This window comes from Heteronotia binoei, chromosome 4, assembly GCF_032191835.1.
Source record: "Heteronotia binoei isolate CCM8104 ecotype False Entrance Well chromosome 4, APGP_CSIRO_Hbin_v1, whole genome shotgun sequence".
NCBI classification, from domain to species: domain Eukaryota; kingdom Metazoa; phylum Chordata; class Lepidosauria; order Squamata; family Gekkonidae; genus Heteronotia; species Heteronotia binoei.
Genome location: NC_083226.1, coordinates 104,191,477 through 104,197,476, shown reverse-complemented (window position 1 = coordinate 104,197,476; position 6,000 = coordinate 104,191,477).

Here is a 6,000-nt window from a genome sequence, read left to right as displayed (position 1 = left end):
GCAGTCCATTGTTCCCAAGTCCCCAAGCTCTGCCTGTCAGGCTCCAATGAGCCAGGCAGGAACACCCAACTCAGTTCTCACTTGAGTCCACATACATTACAGAAACAATATGCATTTTTACATTAACTTGTTTTGAACTATGGTCATTCACATTTTCAAAAAATGTCCACCTGAATTGTGTCTTCCATAATGGACAAAATTATCCTGCATCATAGCATAGAAATTATCCTTGTACTTGAATACTATGAATTCTTTTTAATTTCCATGAATAAACAATTTGCCATTACACCATATGTTCTAAATATGACCAAGAAAACATTTCAAATTAAGGATTTCTGTACAGAGGCCAACTTTAGCTGCAATCCAAAACGAAAAACACAACTTGCCACCTCTCTGGGACAATCTCCTTTCCTGAGTCCCTTCTCTTCCTTTAATGGCAGTAGAGATAAACACCTCCAAAATTGAGACACCCGCTTTTACCCCACGCTGTTCTTGTTCCAAGAAGTCAGAGCTGATACCTTAGGGTCAAAAGGGCAGCATATTTTAGAGGAGAAATGTCCAAAATGTGACACTGCCTACTGCCTCAAGGGTTGCCAACTTCCAGGTGGGGACTGGAGTTTCCCCACTTTTAGAACTGATCTCCAGCTGGGAAGGATCAGTTCCCCTGGAAAAAATGGCTGCTTTGAAGGGTAGATTCTATGGCATAGTACCATGCTGAGGCCCCTCCTCTCCCTAAACCCCACCAACTCCCAGATCCATCCCCAAAGTCTCCAAGTATTTTCCAAAACTGACCTGACAAGCCTACAAATTCACCACCTGAGGCATACATGATGGCTTCAGAGCTTGTTCTTGTTTCAGAAAGCAGGGCCGGATCTAGGGGGGGCAGAGGGGGGTGCTTGCCCCGGGCGCCAATGGAGGGGGGCGCCAAATTGGGTATGGAGTCCATTGTATTCTATGGGACCATAATATAGAATGGCCCAAACGGGGGCATCATTTTTTAATTTTGCCCCCCTCAAAAACATGTAGATCCAGTCCTGTCAGAAAGCACTCTTTGTCTTTAAACGAGAGCCAGTTTGGTGTAGCGGTTAAGTGTGCGGACTCTTATCTGGGAGAACCGGGTTTGATTCCCCACTCCTCCACTTGCACCTGCTGGAATGGCCTTGGGTCAGCCATAGCTCTCACAGAACTGTCTTTGAAAGGGCAGCTGCTGTGAGAGCTCTCTTAGCTCCACCCACCTCACAGGGTGTCTGTTGTGGGGGGAGAAGACACAGGCGATTGTAAGCCTCTCTGAGTCTCTGATTCAGGGAGAAGGGCGGGGTATAAATCTGCAATTCTTCTTCTTCTTCTTCTTCTTCTTCTTCTTATTCTTCTAAACAAGTGTCTAGCTTTATTTGAATAAATACTTTTATGAATCTCTCAGTCTGTGACCATTTCTGTTTTGCTCAAACCAGACTAACACAAACAGAAAGTAGATGTTGTCCTGGCCTAATCCCTTGTTCCTTCCAAAAAATATAACATAACAAGCCCACTTCTCATAACCTTTTATTAGAGTCGCCAACTCCAGATTTGATGATGGAGCTCAGGGAGAGCAGGTTTTGGTGGAGAGGAGGGTCCTCTGCTGGGTATAATGCTATTAAATCACCCCTCCAAAACAGCCATTTTTTCCCCAGAGGAACTGTTCTCTATAGTCTGGAGATCAGTTGTAATTCTGGGATATCTCCAGGTCCCATTTGGATGCTGGCAACCCTACTCTTTACATACATTGCTGCAGTGTTCTTCTATTAAATTATTTCTACAATTGCTCCTCCTAGGGTTGTTGGCCTCCAGCTGGTGGCTTGCGATCTCCCCCTATTACAACTAGAGTTGCCAGGTCTGTGTTGTAAAATACCTGGAGACTGGGGCCTCAGCATGGTATAATGCCATAGAGTTCACCCTTCAAAAGAGCCATTTTCTTCAAGAAAGCTGATCTCTGCCAGCTGGAGATCAGTTGTAAAAGCAGGAGATCTCCAGGCCCCTAATTACAACTGATTTCCAGGCAACAAAGATCAGTTCATCTGGAGAATATGGCTGCTTTGAAAGGGGGATTCTATGGCATTGTACATCAGTGAAGTCTAGGGTTGCCAGGTCCATCAGTGGGGGATGGGAGGGAGCATTCTGGGAGTGGGGTGGGGCTCCATCCCCAAATAGCAAAGTCCTCACACAACATCCTCGATGTGATGATGTCACATGGAAGTGATGTCATCATGTTGAGAATGTCATACAGCGAATACTGGTATGAGGACAAAACTCTATGGTAAAATTGGCTTCAAGCCATCGTCACTGGGAATGGGCAGCTGGCCAGCAGAAGACCCCAAAAACAGGGGATTCCATGCCCTTACCCGGGGAATGGAAACCCTAGGCCCCTCCTCAAACCCTGCCTTCCACAAACTCCACCCCCAAAGTCTCCAGGTATTTCCCAAACTGAAGCTAGCAACACTATCTTTGCTACTATTTTTTAACAACTTGAGTATTGAATAAGAGAAAAAAAGGAGGCCTAGTTGTGCTCAAGGATAGAAACAAATATTTACAACAAAAGGAAGTTAGCGACTGAAAGAGATTAATTGTTTCCCAAAGCATATGGGGAAAAAATTATATGGATGCTTAAATGGACATATGCTTTTAGCTGCAACTAGCCATTGGGTAAAGAAGAAATAATGACATGTTTGTAAAAGTCATGAAACTGTATTGTTTGTGTTTTGGCACATTGAGGTCAAGCTAGAATATTAGTGTACAGGAACTAATAGATACTGTCGCTCTTTAGAAATTATATGAAGCAGAATTGTCAAACACATTAGCAAAGAACCTACCTTATTCATGCTGAAAGGGACTGTGTGCCAAAAAGTCTTGTCTCATTCCAGAAACACTTATGGCAATAAAGTGAAATAGATTTTTTAAGTGTGAGTTTTATGTACTTTATATTTTAATTATCTCTCACAGTACTGTCTGTAAATATCATATGAACATATGAAGCTGCCTTATACTGAATCAGACACTTGCTCCATCAAAGTCAGTATTGTCTTCTCAGACTGGCAGCAGCTCTCCAGGGTCTCAAGCTGAGGTTTTCCACACCTATTTGCCTGGACCCTTTTTTGGAGATGCCAGGGACTGAACCTGGGACCTTCTGCTTCCCAAGCAGATGCTCTACCACTGAGCCACCGTCCCTCCCCATCTGCATTGTCTTACGCTGGAAACTGAATATGACTTGGAAATATGTCCAACAGATTTCAAGGCAGAGCCAGTATGCTGTAGCAGTTAAGAGTGTCAGACTAGTATCTGGAAAACTCAGGTCTGAATCCCTACTTGTGTCATGGAAGCTTGCTGGGTGAGTATGGTGACCAAGCCCCATTCCCTCACTCAGATGCAAGGTTGTCCCTTTTTCTCCCCTCACCCCTTCCTTTCTGGCTGAGCAGCCCCTTTTTCTATTTGTGTCTTTTGTGAAGGTTTATGGCTGTCCACCTGTCACAATATTATATTCTGATGCTGGCTCAGCCTTGAAACTTGAAAGAAGGGACAAGATCATCCTCTTAATGTAAACTTTTGAAAATGGCACACAAGAAGCTTTATAATATTCAAAAATAAACAAAATATTTTATTCAGCATAGAGGGATAAAGGACAGATGAATACAGGAGTAAAATGCCTGAGGTGAGTCAAATATACTCTGAGGTAATTTATTAAAATCACAAACTCCAGTTCATATGTTTCCTGCACATGAGAGTTTTAAATAGGTTTTCCAAGCTCCCACTGGGAGCAGGGGTTCCCCTGGTTTTGGGGCCTCCAACCCACTGGCACGTGTGGCGGAATTTATTTTGGGTGGGCCCTCTGTATGATCCTTACCATATTCTTTATGATCTTAAATATACTCTTTATGAATTGGCAACAAGAGTACTAAGCTTTTCAGCAATATTAAACATTCATATTTCTCTAATCAGCAATATAATTGCTCTCAGCAGCTCTAAACTGTTAATCTTTGCTGCAGTTATGGAATTTGGCCAATAGAGGTCTCAGCCTTTCAGAACTATAGGGCATCTATCTAAGACTTAATTAGGTGAAAGGTAGATGTGAATTGGGGACAATCTCAGCCAATATTGTTTTGAGTTAGCCAAGATTGTTTATTTGGCTGCAAAACTGTTGACATCAGAAGCACAGCTGTGTGACCCAGTAGATCTGAGATTGGGTCAACTGGAGCCTTTAAAAGCTGTGGATGTCTAGAGACAAATTGCTGATCTGCACTACACTGCCTCTGTGTCAGCTCATGCCACACTAATTGGAACTTTTAGACTCTCGAGTTACTCTGCAGAGACAGTTTCTCTGCTGAACAACCTAAGAGGAGAAACAGCCTTTGCTAATTTTAAATCATCTTCTGTTTGAGATCTCAAACATAGAGAAAATGCTCATCTTCTGTTTGAGATCTCAAACATAGAGAAAATGCTCAGACTTGGAATCTAGAGCATGGCATCTACCAAGACTTGGGACTCAGATTCTAAATAGGAAGAAGTTCCTGTTGGGACATACTTTTTATTATGCTCTCTGCTTTATTGTATGTTAGACTGAGGTCAGAGAATTAGATTCCCTTCTAGAAATGCTTTGGGTTGAAATAGAGATAGAGGGCCAAAAAGGAAATTTAACTATGGGAGTTTGTTATCGCCCACCAAATCAAAAGATAGAGGACGATTATAATATGATGGAAGGATTAAAGATAGTGGCTAAACGTAAAAACAGTGTCATAATAGGTGATTTTAACTACCCGCAGATTGATTGGGTCAACATGTGTCCTGGTCGAGAGAAAAAGATTGAGTTTCTAGATGCTCTCAATGACTGTGCTATGGAGCAGATGGTCTCAGAACCTACCAGGGGTGGGGTTATGGCAGTGCCTGCCTCACCGGATCTCTTTATTTCAGTCTCTTCGGGGTATTTTACTTGTTTATTTGATGGGACCACAGCAGCTTTGTTTGTTCTTCCCACAAAATATAGGCTCTTGAGAACTTTAACTTAAACCACAGATTTATTGTAACACAAAGTTCTTAACTTGGGGATATGGGAGATATTTACACAGGCTAATACGTTGCTCAGTTGTTTCAGGCTTTACAATCACTTTTACTTTTCTTGGAGTCTCTCACAGTTCACAGTTCACAGTTTCCCTTTAACTCACTCTCCACCTCTAGCCAAGGTCTGGCCTCTTGGGATTGATGTGTCTAGTCTCACCCCTCGACTGGAGTCTCTCCTCTCAGCCCTTCTGGTGTCTCAGACCCACATCCACTCCCTCAACCACCTCACTAGATCTTCAGAGTAGTCTCTAGGTGTCTGTGACCATTCCGGTCTTAACTGACTCACACACACAGCCCTCTTGGCCGGTTTTGTCGAGCTTGTAGTCTCTGGAAGACTTCCCCGTCTCCGCCTCAAGCTCCTTCACAGGATCAGCTGTCCCCTCAGCCTCGGTCAGGCACGAACTGACCCACTCAGTCTCTGTCAGGTCCCCACTGACAGACTTCTCTGACAGGCCTCCACTCTGTCAGACATCAACCTGACTGACTGCCTCAGCAGTTTCTCTTTTTCACAGACTTTTCCCTCCCTGGGAGTTCTGAGCACTCAGCCCCCACCCTCAGGTCACCTGACGCAGCCCTGTGCGTCTTCAGTTTATGGTTAACCCATTGCTTTCCATCACAGGGGTGATCCTGGATTTGGTCCTAAGTAATGGCCAAGACTTGATGAGAGATGTAAAAGTGATAACACCGCTTGGGAGCAGTGTCCATAACGTTATTGATTTCACCATTTGTATAAATAGAGAGTTGCCCCAAAAGACCAGCACAACCATGTTTAACTTTAAAAGGGGTAAATTCTCTGAAATGAGGAGGCATGTGAAGAGAAAACTGAAATGAAAGGTAAATACAGTCAAAACCCTTGGGGAAGCTTGGAGGCTATTTAAAACTACAATCCTAGAAGCTCAGATAAAATATATACCA